General features: G+C 44.3%; 1 protein-coding gene across 3 annotated transcripts in view; it reads left to right on the forward strand.

Moving 5' to 3' along the window:
- Window positions 1–19,018, forward strand: part of SLC9A3 (solute carrier family 9 member A3) — a 211,122-nt gene that overhangs the window by 51,421 nt on the left and 140,683 nt on the right. The window lies entirely within an intron of this gene.

Below are 19,018 nucleotides of genomic sequence, written 5' to 3' on the forward strand. Positions count from 1 at the left end.
TAAGTACTTTAGAATTATTTCTTAAATATTTTATTTATGTGTCACCACCATTTATTAATTCCATCAAAGCTATTTTAAAACAATCCATCACATTACTAAAGCCTTGGAGATTATAATTCCAAAGTACAGTACCCACTATCAGAGTGACCTCCCCATTAGTTCGTGCACTGTACATGTCAAAGATTTCAAAAGGTTAGTTAAATGCCAACTGCAGTCTAAGAGGCTCTCTGGTTTTTAGCAACTTGACATGTCTGTTCCTGCTGAGGAGTACACTGGTTACGGTGTATCAGTGGCAGTATTGTGTCTTGTGATCTAAATTCTATTTGCAGTTTGTAAGTTTCTTTAAGAAAATGAAATGGGACTGTTCAAGGGATTGGTAGTTAAATGCATAGGCTGGATTACACTTAGAAATGCAAAGCCGAGGGTGCTGTTAACCCGGATAGGCCCTCACCAAAGGTTAGCCAAGGAGGAGGTCTTTGTTATCTGAGCCTAATTAATCTTTGCACTTGTGCAAAGCTTGTCACTGACAAGGAAGGGAGGTAGATTGTTTACCTGATCATGAGATGCCTGAGGGACAGTTAACAACCTCCTGCTCTAACTTGCAGCCAGATACCAAACGCCTCTATGATGCATCTTGTAGCAAGTGGAGAAATAGCCAGAGCACAGGACTGCCCTGACCAAACTCCTCCCATCCCCAAAATGCTATCTGTGAGAAAAGGGGGGGACTGCAGAGCCAGTGGACCTTACTCCATACCTGACAGAGAAGGCCTTCTGTGCCAGTGGCTTTCCCCATGGGGCCAATCCTGAATCAGGCTCTCTTCGAATAGAAAAGACCACAGCTGCATGCCCTGGTTGTCAGGTGAAAAGGGTTGGCCTGGTTTTGGCACACTAAGGCCTTGTCTACACTGGCAAGTTTCTGCACAATAAAGCAGCTTTCTGTGTTGTAACTCCTAAGGTGTGGTGTACACACTGCCAAGCCACTTAGTGCACAGACACTGCGCAGTTGCAGCACTGTAAAAAAACCACCCCGACGAGAGGCGTACAACTTTCTGTGCTGGGGGTACAGTGCCACAGTGCCAGTGTAGACATGCTGGTTGATTACAGTGCTGTGATTGGCCTCTGTGAGGTATCCCACAATGCCTGTTCTCACCTCTCTGATCATTGGTTTGAACTCTACTGCCCTGCCCTCAGGTGACCAACCGTCATCCTCACCCCATAAATTCCTTCAGAATTTTGAAAGTCCCCTTCCTGTTTGCTTGGTGAGGTGTGCAGTATTCTCAGAGCATATTTCCAGGTGGCCATGCCTGCTCCAAGCACAAGGCGATCCCCCGCTTGGAGCAATGCTGAGCTGCTGGACCTCATCAGCATTTGGGGAGAGGTGGCTGTCCAGTCCTAGCTGCGCTCCAGCCATAGGAATTATGATACCTACGGGCAGATTTCATGATCCATGACACAAAGGAGCCATAACTAGAACACATTGCAGTGCAGGGTCAAAATGAAGGAGCTGTGGAACACCTACCACAAGGCACGGGAGGCAAACCGCCGCTCCAGTGCTGTGCCCATGAACTAACAGTTCTACAAAGCTGGACGCGATACTCAGTGGCAACCATACCTCCACTGTGGGTACTTCAGTGGCTTGCATGCCAGTCGAGAGTGGACCAAACCAGTAGGAGGAAATCTTGGCAAGGATGTGGAGGGGATGGGGGACCCAGAGGCAGATGATGAGTCGGAGGTCAGAGATGCATGCAGCCAGGAGTTCTTCTCTACCCTGGAGGAGTCTAGCCAGTGGCAGCTGTCAGAGCTTGGCAAAGCACAAACAGGAGAGGAGGCCCCTGGTAAGTGGCTTTGATTTTGGGAATCGTTGAAGCGAGTTGTTGGGGGCAGGAGGGTTGCAGAAAGCAGGCTTGTGTCTGTGAGATGCGCATACCACCACATGCCTAGTCTGAGCAGTGGAACAGGCTGTTGACTCCCTCACTTCACAGGAATCTGCCTCAGAGATCTCCAGGAAACTCTCATGGAAACCCACTGCTGCAGGTTCTTTGGCAGAGCTGCTTTATTTCTTGCCTCATTAAGGGTAACTTTCCCGTGCCACTCTGCCATCACGGGGGAGGAGGGGAACCATTGATGCACACAGACAAGCTGCATAAGGGCCAGGCCAGAAGCCACAGTCTTGGAGAAGACCCTACCTTTATTCTCTGCTCACCCGCAGCAGCAAGATGTCTTCCATAATTAACGCAGCCTGTTGAAAATGTGACAGTAATGGTTTTAAGGTGCCCCCACTACAGCGAGAAGAGGGACAGAAAAGAGAAAGCAGTGTGCTAGAACAAAGCCACGGAGAGGCTCTTAAACGTTATGGAGGGCCAAGCGGACACGCTCCAGGTGCTACTAGCACTGCAAACCGAGCAGCTCCATGCCTGCCATTCCCTGCAGCTGCTGTCGCAAAACACTTTCCTATGTGCCTCCCCAGACACCACCAACACACTCCTATCAACCTCCTGGCTCCAATCCCGCAGCATTCCACTTTTCCCCATCACAGTCCAGCACTGCGGACTCCCAGTACCCACAGCACTCAGCACCTGTCCCTCTGCAATTTAGCCCTGCTGAAGTACAGCACCCGCTGCACTGTACTCCAAAGGAGAAGGTTGGATATGATCCCTGGACATAAACAAATCTTTAACCATCCCAGGACCCCATCTCCTCCTGGGACCCTCCCTTACCCCATGCCTCAGTGCTGATGGTTTTTGGGTTTTTTTTTTGGTTTGATTCTCTCCTCCGGTTGTTCTTTTTTAATAAAAGAATTTTGTTGGTTTGAAAGCACTCTTTATTAATTGAAAGCAAACGGAGCCCTGCAAAGCAAGAGGCAAATGTCTTAAACCTTCATAGTGCATTGTCTACAGCAATCACAATCACCTCCTAGCATTACAAGCACTGCACTCCTGAGCATAGCAACAAATATTAGTGGCTTTCAGCTTCAAATTGCTGCCTCAAGGCATCCCTGATGGCCCCGCCCTGCATCCCTCTAATAGCCCTGGTCTCTGGCTGTTCAAATTCAGCTTCCAGGCACTGAGCCTCAGCGGTCCAGGCCTGAGTTAAGCTTTCACCTTTCCCTTCACAAATACTATGGAGCATACAGCACGCGGCTATAAGCATTGGAATATTGTCATCGGCTAGGTCCAGCCTCCCATATAGGCAGCGCCAACGGGCCTTTAAATGGCCAAAAGTACACTCAACAGTCATTCTGCACTTGCTCAGCCTGTTGTTGAACCGCTCATTGCTGCGGTCAAGGTGTCCCATGTATGGCTTCATAAGACACGGCATTAAAGGGTAGGCAGGGTCTCCCAGGATCACAATGGGCATTTCGATTTCCCCTAAAGTGATCTTCTGGTCTGGAAAGAAAGTCCCTGCTTGCAGCTTCATGAACAGGCCAGTGTTCTGAAAGATGTGTGAATTATGCACCATTCCAGACCAGCCTGCATTAATGTCTGTGAAATGCCCACAGTGACCCACTAGCGCCTGGAGAACCATTGAGAAATACCTCTTCTGATTAATGTGCTTGGTGGCTCGGTGGTCTGGTGCAAGAATTGGAATATGCGTGCCATCTATCATCCCTTCACAGTAAGGGAGGCCCATTTGTGAAAAGCCATCCAGAATGTCACTCACATTGCCCAGAGTCACGGTCTTTCAGAGTAGGATGCGATTAATGACCTTGCACACTTCTGTCAACATGAATTCAACGGTTAACTTTCCCACTCTGAACTGGCTAGTGACTGATCGGTAGGAGTCTGGAGTAGCCAGCTTCCACAGTGCAATCACCATGTGCTTCTCTAATGGCAGGGCAGCTCTCGTTCTTGTGTCCTTGGGCAAGCTCATCATACAGTCCCATGAATGTGGTTTTCCTTATGTGAAAGTTTTGCAGCCACTGCTCGTCATCCCAGATGTGCATGATAATGTGATCCCAACACTCAGTGCTTCTTTCCAGAGCTCAATAGCGGTGTTCCATTGTGGTCAGCACCTCCATGAATGCCACAAACAATCTCATGTCGTAGCTACTAGGTGTGATGAAATCAACGTCAAACTTCTCTTGCCTTTTTAGTTTAAGGAATAACTCCACTGCTACATTAGTGAGAGCGAGTAGCATAGAATCATAGAATATCAGGGTTGGAAGAGACCTCAGGAGGTCATCTAGTCCAACCCTCTGCTCAAACCAGCACCAATCCCCAGACAGATTTTTACCGCAGTTCCCTAAATGGCCACCTCAAGGATTGAACTCACAACCCTGGGTTTAGCAAGCTAATGCTCAAACCACTGAGCTATCCCTCCCCATTTAGTGGTTAACAGTGCGGGATCCATTCCTGCAGACCGAAGAGGCAGAGCAGAGCGCACAGTACACAAACCATTGAAAGATGGTGCCAAATGTGGACGTAAGCACAGAGATTGCTGGGATGTGAAGCAATACATCCTGGGGCATTAGGACGGGACCCAGGATGCCCTGTGACCCCCTCTGCCTTCCCACAACTCTTAGAGGCAGAAGAGGAAGAGATGCTCTGTGGGATAGCTGCCCAGAGTGCACCGCTCTGAATACCGCTGCAAGTGTGAACATGCCATTGCGCAGGCAGCAGACAGTGTGAACCCACAACAGTGGTTTCCCTTCAGCGCGCTCTCAGTGGCGCTGTAACTCTGCCAGTGTAGACATACCATACCCTAAGTAACTTCCCAAGCACGCCATAAAAGGGCTGTACTTAGGGGAATTTGGCTGCAGTAGATGAAATTGTTAGTTAGACTAAAAGTCCTCTTTTTGATTGACAGGAAGTTTAGCTGGACAAAACCACTATTTTTGGGGGGGAGGGGCTAAACTCAGAAAACAAGCTGAAGGAACTCTTAGTTCAGAAATTAGTTCAGAGGGTTTTTTGTTTGCTTAGACAGAGCTCTGAAAAGTCAGGTATATACACAAGGTGGAATTCTAGACCCATGGTCATTGGTCCTTTAATTCCCATGGCCTGGGAGCCTCTTCGACTCTGCAGCTGTGGAAGTATGTCCCTGCTAGTGATTGGTTCTCCCCCTTAAATTTACCCAAGCAATGCCTAACTGGACTTAACACAGTGGCATATGCCAGTTCCCTTAGCAAGGGGGAATCATAGACTATTGCAGACCATCACCCTAGTTGCTGTATGCTTCATACTCTCTCTCTCTGGCTGACAGCTATGGCGTGATCAGGCAGGGAGAGGCAATGGGACATTTGGATATGTTTACCAAAGATTTCCTCATCTCTCCCTGGACTGACATTAAGCAGCAGAGGAATCCCTGTCTCACAGCAGTGATGTAATGAGGAGTTCACCAGTCAGAGCTATTAGCCCCTCCTCAATATCTGACAAGAGTAATCGCGGGTGGGAAGGGCCCCAGCTGAAACTAACTTCTTTCTTTAAAAAATAAAAATGAAGAAAACCAACCTTGTATCAGTCCATTTCTTCTTCTCGCCACTCTAGAGCTATCTGAGGGGGAATACTTCAGCTCTATGACTGCAGTCTTTCCAGCTTTGTGCACAGTCATGTCAGAGAGCAAGGGACTGACTTCTGATTTCTGAGACCTGGGATGATTGGTGCATGAGTGGGGAGGTGTTCATTTACACAGCTTCCCACTCCCAGAATAATTCAGCACTTCCCACACGGAGGGATGTTCCCCCCTCACCCGCTAAATGTGTGCCTCCAAAGGCTACATATTTTTGCTAAATAGTCCCTAAAATTGATAGTGAACAACTTGTCTTTCTGACTGGTGACTATTTGACCTCTGTAAAATGAGCCAGGGGGTCCAGATGCAGCTCCTGATGGGCAGGAAATCAGAAATCAATATCAGTTCCCACTGATTGTCATCCTTGTTTGCAGTCTCATTTTAGAAGCCAAGAATTAAATGAGCTATAGAGACTGAATTACTTCCTCTCCTCTGCCACACGCCATGAGCATGGTCCCTCCAGAACAGCTTGAGGCACTTTGCTCAGACAGCATGGGGAAGCTGGCCCTGCCACAATTCCAGCTGGAGACATTCTGGGGATAAGTACAGGACTTCAGTCAGCAGGGCTGAAGGAATCCTCAGGCCTGTTGAGTTGTATTTAAATATTGGTGCCAGCTGCACTAATATATTTCAAAATTCATGCAGAGAGAAAAAAGAGCATCCATTTTCTAAATTCAGATCGTGCTGCACTGTCTTACAGCTTGGCTGTGTCCTGATCCTACCCGGCTGCACAGGGAAGTAAGGTCCCACCCTCAAGGCAGTGCCCAGCCATGTAGGACCCTCCAGTCTGTGGCCTGGGTGTGGTGGGGGAGAGTGGCGGCTGCACACTTGATACTCCCCTTTGCCAGAAAGTGGGTGGGGGAGTGGAAAGAGTCTTGGTTCTTCCCCCCCTTCACATGCTGGCAGCAGGAGCACACTCTTGAGCCACTATTCATTCCTAGGCTTCCTTCTGGGGTGGTGCAGTGATACAGGGCTGAGACTAAGGGCAAAATCTAGCCCTTGATATCATAGTCTTGCTTAGTAAGCCTGGGCTTACCAGTGAAAAACAGCGAAAGATGAAAAGGCAGAGAAGCAATTCCATCCCTTGATGGCATACGCTGAATCGAACACAGCAATCTTTTGTGCTTGCTTTCTATCTTGAGCAAGACGCACAAAGCAATCTCGCATTAAGCTGCACTCCTTTCTAACAGGGGCAAAGTCTGTGTCACACGGCTCACACTAGCCGACTTTCAACACTTATTGCTTCGTAACCGTTATGAACAGAAGTAGTAAATAATAATCTTAGCTCCTACCCATAGATCTATAAATAAGGGGAAAAGCAGACGTCATGAATGGGTTTGAGATCATCACTAGATACTGTAGTAGTACATGGCTTTGACAGACTCCTCCCCCCATTCAAACACTTTCACTTATAAAAGGTGTCCTGCATTCTTCCAAAGAAGTTAGGAACCAGCAGTGAAGAGGGGACTGGGAACCTCCTGGGAGAGGTCTGTCACCTCCAGCACTGCATCAGGAGTTAAGGGCTCAGGGCTGCAGAATTAAGGAATCAAACAACACACTCCATAAGAGACAGCGCAACACTGCAAAAGGGAGTGCCTAGGGGAAGATAGCAAAAATGGTTAAAAATTGGACCTCAAGGAAACTAGAAGCAAAGCTGTGAAGCCTGTGTAGAAGAAGAGCTTAAAATTAAGCTGAAGCAGGGTACTAGAAAAGAAGACAGCCAGTTTAAAATCAAGCAAAGGACGTTCCTGCCATTTCTGATAATGAGAGCAGGGACGCTTAACCTGTATTCCTCTGTGCTGTTGGCATGGTTGGCATGCCGTCCAGGGAGCCTGGCTGGAAGTGTCCTCTCTGAACCCACCGTTCCAAATATGGCTTTTGAAACCTCCCAAGAGACATTAGAAAATTCTGTAGATATAAGCAACAGCAGCAGTGGGAGCAGCAGCCAGGGATACCAGATAGTCACCTTTGATTGGCTTGCGGTTCATGTGCCTTATATCATTACATTCTGGATCCTAGTGGCGGCCTCATCTCTAATTGGTAAGTAATCTTGACTAATTAAAGTCTATTTTAATATTATGCATAGAGATGGTCAAAAATGCAGGAAAAACCATTTTTTTTTCCTGAGCACTTTCATCAAAATTTGAGAATGATCAACTACTTTATTAACTGGCTGAAAAACTGCAAAAATGTGTCAGAAAAAAATTGCAAAAAATCATAGGACATAGAAATATAGGTTCGAAAGAGACCTCGAGAGGCCATCTAGTCCAGTCCCTTGCGCTGAGGCAGGACCAAGTAAACCTAGACCATCCTTGATTGATGTTTATCCAACCTGTTCTTAAAAATCTCCTTGCAAGCCTATTCCAGAGTTTAACTATCCTGATAGCTTTTCCTAGTACCGTATTTTCCGGCATAGAAGACGACTTTTTATACTAAAAAACAGCCCCCAAAAATCGGGGGTCATCTTATACGCCGGGTATAAACATACTGTAGCTTCGGTTACATACAGAACGTCCCTGTGCTGATACTGTATGTACCGCGCTGAGCCAATCCCGGCAAGCGGTGTATTCTATTAATGCATACAAAGCCTGCTCGGATTGGCAAAGGTTGTAATAGCCCGCCTCTCTGACTCAGCCAATCTGAGCAGGCCCAGAGCCCTCTGATTCCCGACCGCGGCTGGGATTTAAAAGGCTCTGTGCTCCCCGCCGCAGCGGGCAGCCCAGAGCCCTCTGACTCCCGGCCGCGGCTGGGATTTAAAAGGCTCTGGGCTCCCCCCCTCGGAAGGGGGGGTAGTCTTATACGGCGAGTATAGGCCAAAACCTATGTTTTAACTGCAAAATTAGGGGGTCGTCTTATACGCCCAGTCGCCTTATACGCCGGAAAATACGGTATCTAGCTTGAATTGCCCTTGCTGCAGATTGTCCAAGAAATAATGATCACCATTTCCAAAATTTGTGATTCGCTCTAGTGCCACGCACATAAAGGAACCATGAAGCAATGAACTAGTGATATGAGAGTTATAAAGGTTTCCCTACTCTGAGGAGAGAGCAAATTTGATCCCCCTTCGGGAGCAAAGGGAATTCCCTCCAGCTCAGCAGCCTTGAGGAGGCAGAGAGTGGAAATCTCTCCACACCTTTCTGTTAGCCTGTGGGGAGAAGAGAAGATAATCCTTTCCTCCCAGGAGCTTGGTCAGGGTGAGGGAAGGGAATCCCCTTATCATTTCAGCAGTCAGAATGGAGGAGGCGGGGATAAATGTTGCATCATTGTGGCATGACACTGTCACCATACATGATCTAGGTGTTCTTGGTCCTGCCTCAGCACAGGGGAGCAATCCCTTCCAGCCCTACAGATCTATGATTCTGTATAATGATGCATTGAGTCAGCATAAAGTGGTGTCCTGTATCGAGCTGGTAGAAAGGGGAGGGGAATTCTGAGAAACCATTTTTTCCCTCACTCTTTTTAAAATTTGTGAACTGCTTCAACAAGCCGTAGAACTGATAAAAAATGGCTGAAATATTTTTGTTTTCATGAAATGTTTTTAAATTAAATTTCAGCTTGCTCTAATGACCTATTAGGAGCAGTAAATATTTTTACTCTGGTAGCACACAGAGGCCCCAATCAGGAATGGGTCTCCTTGTTGCTATGCATTGGTCAGACAGAAAAGTAGTGATGCCAATCTAGAGAACAATGTAATGTGAGTATAGTGCCGGTATGCCACAACCCGATGATGTGAGTATGAGCTATTGTTGTGCACTCGTGGGCAATGGCTTTGGTAGGGGCCAGAACAATCGCACTGTGGTAGCATCTGCCAAATCTACACCAGTGAAAATGTCCCAAATGGTGGCACACTGGTGATTCCAGCACTTGGGAACAGAGTTCAGTATTTCCTACAGTGAGGATGTTTTAGCCTATGTCATAGATAAAATTGACTGGGTTACATCAGTGGTGGCTGGTTTCATGGGCACAGTGCCAGAAATGGACACGTCCTAAGCACCGTCTGCCCTGGTTGAGTTCTGCTCATCCTTCCTTCTTGACATGTTGCATGTGCTGGGAGAGTAGCATCGAGTGACTGTGATCGGATCCCATGCCACTTGTGGCTGGTGAAAAACTGTTCAGAAGTTTGGGCCTCTTATTGATGTTTATTATCGAAATTACTGCAGGGACTAGGTCCTGAGTCATAGACCAGGGCCCCATTGTGCTAAGCACTGTACAACCACAGATGCTGCTTTCTTGAGGTAGACAAGATGCCAGCTGCTCTTCAGCAAGCAGGGATTTGTCCCTTGCTCAAAAACTCTTCCCTGGACTTTAAGAACCCTGCCAATTATCATCCAGCATCAAACATGCTCATTGGAGGGGAAGTTATCAAGAAGTTGATAGTGGAGCACTTACACTTATGACTAAATTCCACAGATTTCCTAGATTCTGATTATTCTGGTTTTAGCCATTGGTGTGACAGAAACTGTAACAATATCAATGTTTAATGATCCACTTCTAGGCCAAGCTTTTCAGAGCTACCTAAGAGATATGATGGTGAGCTCCCATACAATAGTAGCCTTGAAAATCCTACTGCTAGTGCTGGTCAATTGTGACAGTTGATTCTCAAGTCATTTCCCCAAGTCGTATTATGTGTGTATTGTGACATCCCCTATTTGCTGGTCCACACAGAAGATAAAGCACCTAGCACTACCACTAGTGAACAGAAATCTTGTTTAACCTAAGTGGTTGAAGCCTATGCTTTTGGAGTTGAAGAACTAGCAATCTAGTCCCAGCTGAATTTGATACTGTGTGTGTGTGTGTAATATTATATATACTATTGTGTGTGTATATACATACGTATAAATAGTAATTGTGTCTGTTGAGTGAAATGCACAGTCTTGTTGCATTGGTAATGAAAGTGTAAGATTGAATAGTCCATCTTAAAGTGCTGTTCTTAATTACTCCAGATCTGCTCTCTGTGTGTATTTAGAATCTGATCTGTTTGTTCTAGTGACAAAACCCATTTGAAATACCCTTTTGGCTCCTGTTCGCTATGTTGGTTTTGTAGTGCTATAAGAGAAGGAACTAGATTCTACTCATTTCACTTCATAGCAGTGGAGACTAGTTCTAATTCCAGACCCAAATCCTACCCTCAGTTACATACAGGTGTAATTGAAAGCAGATTTGAAGACTTTGGGATTGCACAAATTTTCACGGAGGCATCGACTTTCTATTGAGATTGCTACCTTCAGTGATATTACCTAAAGCTATTAAGGGAGTGTCCAATCTTCTATCACATGGAAGGCTTCATAAAGACTGATCAATTGTCTTTAAATAATTCAAACTAGTGTCTGTCTGTTTTTTTCCTGAAAAACAAACTAACTAGCAAATTCGAAGGGAGAGATAACTGTCTTAGTCAAGAGACCAATCAGCTGTCTGAAGGAATGATTCAGTAATAACAGTGGAGATTTCTGTGTCTGGTGCAGCATGAAGCAGCTAAAATGTATTACTGTACCCTCAGGGCTTAGAAAAGGCAGAGAAATTAGTACTGCCATCAATACACTATTCATTATATTACAAACATGGGGGGGTGGATACTAATATTGGTCATCTCTAGAGCAGGGTGAAATCTTTTGCATTTGCAAAAATAGGTTTTTTTGTGAAGCACTGGAACTATTCACATTTGAGTCAAATTTAGTGATTAGTTTTGGTTGGGGGAAAAAAATCTAAATATTTTGTTCTGACATTTTCAAAATGAATAGTTTTAAAACTTGATTGAGAAAATGTCAGTTCAGATTGACTTTTGAAACTTTTTCATTGGACCTGAACAATTGTTTTTTAAGAGAGAAGCTGAGAACATTCAGTTTTGGTTCAGAACCTACCAAATTGTGTTCTTTGGTCTGGCTGTTGAACTTAAATATTAGTTATTTGCTTAGCTCTAGTCATCACTAATATATGGTTTAAATTTCAGGGAGGTATATGGTAGAAGGAAAATAAGGGAAGAGTTATCCTACCCTTGTGAGGATGGCTACAGAGCCTCTCAGATGAAGACTCTACTGGAAATCCCAAACCAGAGCTTGTTTGCATGCTCATTCTCTGTTCTTTAAAGAATTTAAAGCAGATAAACTTAGGCTATGTCAATACTTAGCATTTAAAGCGCAAAAAGTCCCTTTTTTGCGCTAAAACCGCTGGATCGTCGACACTTGTTAATGACTTTTTGTAGTGAAACTCAAAAGTTTCAACGCAAAAAGAAAACCACCTTCACAAGAGGCATCTAGCTCTTACCACTGTTCTTTTTGCGCTGTTGTGCAAGTGAAGACACGTTCTACCAGCGTAAACACTTTTTGGCCTCTGAAGCATATCCCACAATTCCAAAAGTGAACACTCTGGCCAGCATCACCGCTGCTCTGATGCCAAGTAAACGGACCTCTGCCCCTCCCCTTGTAAGCAAGGGCTTTTTAAAAATATGCCACAAAAGAAACAAGGAAGTAATAGGGCTGCAGGGACATGAAACAGGGCAGCAGGGGGCACTGAGCAGGTACCCAGAATGCCTTCTGCTCACCCCGCCCCTTCCCACAAGACCTATCAAGAGAGCTGCACTGTGGGATAGCTGCCCTACAGTGCTGCTCTTATCAGTGATGGAAGTGCCGGTAGTGTAAACACTCTGATGCCTGAGGAATTGAGTGAGTACACAAACCAGTGCTTTACTTTCACCAGTTCCCTATCACCAGTGAAACTTACAGCGCAAAAACTCTGTAAATGTAGACATACCCTTAGATTCTGAGCAGTCTCATCTCCCCTTAGACTCTCAAGAGGCATTCAGCACCTTACAGGATCCAGCCCCAAGAGAGCTAAGAATTATAAAATGCAGATATTAAAAGTGGGTAACCATGCTCTGCAATAGTCTCCCCACCCTACTCTGAAATAAACATTTATTCAGTAGATGGTTGTGCACATGACTTTGAATTCCTATGGCCCCTCTTTTAAAACAAGTTACATCTATCAGCTGGAGCACTGACCTAACAAGGAGAAATGCTAAAGTATGTCATGACACCAATCACTTACACATTCTACTGCTTAAGTACACCAAAAACTACTGTATAACTTGTTTCAAATATCTAAAAGCAACTCTCTGTAAATATTTGGATTATGATATTATCTGTAGGTATGCAAGATCTCCTTGATTGTAAAACTTCCGTATATGACAAGGATTATAGTTTTCATGGTCATATAGCATGAGTCATAATGAATAATCACTGGTTTTGTTATTAATGAATCTAGTAATAAAAAGGAATTAAAAAGTAGCCTCCTTTTTTTTCTCTTTACCTGCACTCTGAATTCCTTACCAGTAAAACATACTAATTACTTTTACAGAGGCACTCACAAGTATTACCTGTTTTAAAAGATCAGCAGCTTTACAGGTGCTTTCCTGATTTAAATTTATGGTACTGATTCTCTGATACAATTTCTCCTTCATTGTAATGTTTCCTAATATGAAGAGGTTTATAGTTTTATAGTCATACAGTTTATTATAATCCCTCTTTGTCTGTCCTCCCAAAACATTTTAATTGGCTTTATATAAGCAATTTATTACTACCTTCTCCCTCTAACATCAGCTAGATACACCTAGCTTAATTTAGGCTATATCTGCACTACAGACTTTCCAGCAGTGCAGCTGCACCAATACAGCTGCGCTGCTGTAACGCTGCTAGTACAGACGCTCAAAGTCGATGGGAGAGAGCTCCCCTGTTGACTTAATTAATCCACTCCCAATGAGTAGCAATAGCTATGTTGGTGGGAGAAGCTCTCCCGCCGACATAGTGCTGTCTACACCAGTGCTTAGGTCAGTATATTCTACATTGCTTGGGGGTGGCTTATTCACACCCCTGAGTGACATAAATTATACTGACATAAGCTGTAGTGTAGACAAGGTCTCATTTTAGTGTAACAGGATTTCAGAGCATGTTAGAAAAAATGTGTATTACAATGAGCTTCATCACACCATGTAAAGGCAGGTAAATATTATTCCCCTTTTATAGTGGAGAAACAGAGGGGAAAGGTGGGGTCCCATGGAAAGTCTGTGACAATGCAGTGGAAGTCTCTGGTCTTGTTCTCTAATCACTGCTGTGACCGGGCAAGGCCAGATGGCTATAGAAAAGTAGTGGGAGATAGATATATTAGCCCCAGGTTAAACAAATCCCTGGTACCAAGCTAAGTAAATGGCAGCTGCTCCAGGTCAATTAAGAGACCTGGGGCCAATTAAAAGCTTTCTCGAAGGCAGGGAGGATGCTAGGTTGATTGGGACACCTGAAGCCAATCAGGGGCTGGCTGAAACTAGTTAAAAGCCTCCCAGTTAGTCAGGGGGGTGCACATGTCAGGAGCTGTGAAATTGTGCTGTTGGAGAGACTGAGCTGTACACACCATATGAGGCACAAGGAAGGAGGCCCTGAGGTAAGGGTGAAGTGGAGCTTGAGGAAGTGGGAGCTGCTGTGGGGAAGTAGGCCAGGGAATTGTACATGTCCTGTCCTAAAAGGTCAGCTACCATAGCTGATACTATTAGGGTCCCTGGGCTGGAGCCTGGAGTAGAGGGCTGGCCTGGGCTCCCCCTCTTTGCCCCCTTGATTAATTACTGAGACTGGGAGACAACAGAGACTGTGTGAGGGAGGATATCTTCTCCTCACCTTCCTTGCTGGCTTTATGAAAATGGCTCAGTAGACTGTGACCCTTGTCTCTAGAGAGAGAAGGGTTAAGTGAGGGGTCACAGTGAGCCTCTGAGGCTAGTGAAATCTGTCAGGAAATGCAGGACCCACAGAGACAAGGACAGAGCTTTGTCACGCTACACATACTATTTCTTTTGTCTAACCTTTCATAATGAAAACAAACAAAAATTCAAATATCCTGTAGAAAATGTTGAATTGTAGTCATATTCCTTTCAAAGGCTCAGTTTTATATATGCACATTTTCAAGTAACAAAGGCCTGGTCTACACTGGGGGGGGGGGGTCAAACTAAGGTACGCAACTTCAGCTACGCGAATAGCATAGCTAATGTTGAACTACCTTAGTTCGAACTACTTACCCGTCCTCACGGCGCGGGATCGACGGCCGCGGCTCCCCCGTCGACTCCGCCACCGCCGTTCGCGGTGGTGGAGTTCCGGAGTCGAGAGGAGCGTGTTCGGAGTTCGATATATCGCGTCTAGATGAGACGCGATATATCGAACTCCGAGAAGTCGATTGCTACCCGCCGATCCGGGCGGGTAGTATGGACGTACCCTAAGTGGGGAAACATCTGTGTATAGAATTAAGAGCAAAGGGTGAAGTCAGGCCTGCTGTAATTTGGAGACCATGTGTTTGCTTGCTTGTAGGCAGCAGCTATAACCTAACCTGATAATGAAAACCGACTTTTACCAATAGGGACTTCATCACAATTGGCATCCAGTGTTTCTACAAAATCTAACTGCCTATACATTCAGTTAAACAGAACTTTAAAAACTGGTATTTTTCACAACTACTATTCACTTCAGGGGAGATTTTCAAAGGCACAAATAGGCAATTAGGTGCCCAAATGCTGCTGAAAGTCAATGTGTTGTGAAAAATCCTAGATTGACAGCACCAAAAAGTGAACTGTTCTTATATATTCCCAGAGAAAGTACAGAATAGGGAACAGCAACTCAAGTCTCTGTACACTAATGTGCTGCAGCCCAGGCCTGGGGAATGAGAAAGTAGTTCATGCTCCATGAGACAGGCTGCAGATGGTAAAACCTTTTGCTAACTACTATGATAGGTGGGATTGGAACTGGTGACAAACACCCAATTCCCTGCAACCTTTACTCCGGCTAGACTCCCATTTCACACCCAAAAACATCAAGGGGAGTTTTGCCCCAACCTAAATCACCAGTCCCCTGAGCCACTGACTCCTTTTAATGTAAACCTATGACCCTATCAATGCTGTGGTTATTAGCACACCTGATCTTAGCAGCTTCGCCACTGTAAGTCAGGCAACACTTACTAGGGGAAAAAACTTGTTCTGCTCACTGCTTTAGAGGTGCAGATGTTCTCCAAATGTGGTTTGACCACTGTGGTTCTGCTGCAGAAGGGGAGCAGTTCCCTTCACATGGGCACAAACCTCCAGGTGAAGGGGTGCTCCACAGCCATGTGCTCCAGGGCAGAGCAGAGAGGAAGCAGAGCGAGTTCGCGACGAATCAGACTGATGGGTCAAAGCCCTTGCATGAAAGGAGATGTCAGCTGCAGCCAAATTCTTATGTAGAAGTAGGTCCAGTATGGCAGCCATTAATAGATTCAGAGATTCCCAAGCTGTGACTCATGCTGAACCTACGTAGAGCCATTCTGCCAATTCTACACCACTGGTGGATCCTCCTATACACGAGCGATCATCTCATAGCTCCACCAGCTTTAGGCCTGCTTTGCACTGATGATGCAGGGCAAAGTGGCATAATGCATGGGGAAAGCTGGGACTCTGAATGTGTGTTTCCTTTAAGAAAATAACCATTTTACTACTTATTTTCAAACTTGCAGAAAGAACACAAACTGTTCCTTGCATTTGGTGACGTGCCAAGCTGCAAAGAGCAAGGATAACAGGGATTCCACTTTCAAAAGCACATTGTTTACTGTCCACTGAAAGGGTTTCATTTCCCAATTATCTATTTTCTCCTGAAGGTTTTGGGAACTGCTTATTCTAAAAGATTAAAAAAAAAAAAGTCTGCGGGGATTTCCTGGGAAGAGTCCGCACCAGCAATGCCTCTTTAATAAGGTTAGGTCAGTGAAATATTGAGATTGCTTCATGGCAAAGGATGTTGTGACACATTGTTCTGATTTGAGTAACATGTTCTTCAGCGAGGGATTTCTTGTGCAAGCTGAGAAGTTGCTCTCAGTATTCTGGCATAGTCTCTGTAAGGAAGAAATCCTATTCCATGTCCTGCATATTTTGGGAAGCACTTAATGAAGAAAATGACTGTGATTTAGTGTGCAGAACTGGAGCAATTATCTAAAATTAAAGTTGGCAAACATCTTGAAGAAAAAAGTGCTCTTGAGCTTGTTTATCTGTAACAATGGCTTTTCCACACTCATCAAACTTCTTCACATGTAGTTGGATGCTCCCTTAAGTGCCATTTCCCCACTTCAGTGAATTCAATGTCGCTTAAACATGTGCCTTGCGATAGCATGTGAGAACTCAGTACCAAATAGGCAATAGAGAACACTAGAGAGAGAAATTAGAAATGCCAATACTGAATGTCACAAGTCAAATGGGGAAATATACTGTGATCCTTTGGTTGAATCAGGAGCCTACATACTGTGTAGCACCTAAGTGGTCTGGAGTTCAGTCTTGCTGATATTTTTACACACAGGTTCTGTGTATGAGAATTCCTTATATTCTTCAAACTAGAGTCACAAAAGGACTCCAGGTGCTTAACTGCTACTCTAGGTGCCTAAGTCCAAAATTCAGACCCTCAAACCCTGCTCAGTAGCCGTCTAACCCTGTAGGCACTTAAATCCCTCTTTGCCTAAATTTCTGTTGGTTGGGATATACAGAGCTGCTTCTTCCTCTATCCTTTTGTAGGAAAGGACTTAGGCACTTAACTCCAATAGGAGAGTCACCGCTTTTGACTCCTGTGCAAAGGTAGGAGAGTCCTTGTGACCCAGACTAATTCCCTTCCAGGGCTTGGGCCTAAGCCCTCTCCCTCCTACTGGCCAGATTAGGTAGCTCCCAGCCCAACATGCTGGCTTTTGTGGATCCCATTCTTAAGGGCCAACTCTCCCCATGCATTGTAAAAGAACTCTGGGTACCCAACTTGGGGCTGTGCATTCCGTTAGGCGGAAGGACACCAAAAAGTGAAATGTTGCAGTGCTGAGGACCTAACCCTTTAAATTCAATTTGTATATCCCAAATGTTCATGTTATGACAGGGTCAGAGTTTATCTATTTTGCTGTCAATCTAGCTCTTTCAAAATGAGTTAAACGAGTGACCCAAGCGATAAAATGACTCTTCCTTTCATAGTCACTGAAATGCTTCTCTAGAATATATTGAATGGCAAAATCTACCTACTAATATTTGCTACAACAATTTGTGAAAGATTTATATAAAACGCCAGTTGCAAAACTGTACAGGTAAGACTTTGCAAAAGGTCTGAGCCTTTAAAGCTTTATTTAATTTGTATGAAACAATTAAATAAAAATAGGCAACTTCAATGAGAATATTTATCATATGATAACTCCACCCTAAGGTGATTGATTGCATAAAGATTTGATTTATTGACAATTTTGTTATTAACATGATAAGAAAGGAAATGTATTCACTCCCGCACTCCACCCTTTTCTTAATTGCTGAGCATAAAGGGGATAAAGCAGTAAGTGATCTGCAGGGTCACAGGAGCTGATACTACCTAACTAATTGATGGCTGTCAGCGCCACAGCGTTTAACATATGTTCTGGTGTTTACTTCACTTGCTAAGGGGAAAACTGTTTTCAGTATAGATACACCGTAAGATACTGAACACTTTACACTCTGCTGGAGAGTATATACACTATGCATACCCCTAACACAGCTCTAAATAGCAGTGTAGGTGGTGGGGCACCACTTAGGTGAGTAAAAACATGCCTGAACCCAGATGTTCTCACTTCCACGCTAGTTTTTCCTTCTTTTCACTATTTACACCATTTAGATACATGTCTTGTGTTTGCTTAGTCATACTTTTGCCAAACTAAACACACTTAATTCCTTTAGTCTTTTCTCATAAATCAGTTCCTCTAGCCCTTCAGTCATTTTTGGAAATTTTCATTCAGATCCACAGCTGTTGGCTTGTAGCCCTATATTTACCGGATTTTCTACTTACACCACCCATTGAGGGGCAGTGCTTAATATAAAAACTAATATTAATAATTTCATTGTACATCTAAGGCAACATTTTTACAAGTGCCTATATGACTTGGGAGCATAAGTCTTGCTTTCAAAAGCGACTCAGGCACTTAGAAGTTTGTCTTAGTGAAAGTCTTTGGAACTTAGAGTTGTAAACAGTTTAATTACAACCTACACAGGAGAAACTTTGATATAGAAAAGAAGATAAAATGTTTCAATGAGTGCTAAATAGCAGCTGCCCTTACTGATTGTAAAAAAATAAATAAATAAAAAATTATAATTTTTTAAAAAGGATGGTTTATTTCCATCATTATGACTTGTTAGTTGTAGTAATAGTGCATATCATGCACTACCAGTAGGGCCATGGTATGAAATAATGTAAATATATAGATGAAACAAATCCATAAAATAAGAATCAAAATTACATTTTGAAATTCCAAAATGAAAATTTTCTGAAACCAAAATGTTTCTGAATTTCTGATTTTGTGGAAATTGTATAAAGTATCTGCTTTTCATTCTTATTTGAACTGAAAACTCTTTTAAAAAATCATAGAACTGTAGGCCTGGAAGGGACGTTCAGAAATCATGTAGTCCACCCCTCCCCCCCACTAGCTGGGGTGGAACCAAGTATACTTAGATCATCCCTGACTGGTGTTTTTCTAACCT

The sequence above is a fragment of the Mauremys mutica genome, chromosome 2, assembly GCF_020497125.1.
Source record: "Mauremys mutica isolate MM-2020 ecotype Southern chromosome 2, ASM2049712v1, whole genome shotgun sequence".
Lineage (NCBI taxonomy): Eukaryota > Metazoa > Chordata > Testudines > Geoemydidae > Mauremys > Mauremys mutica.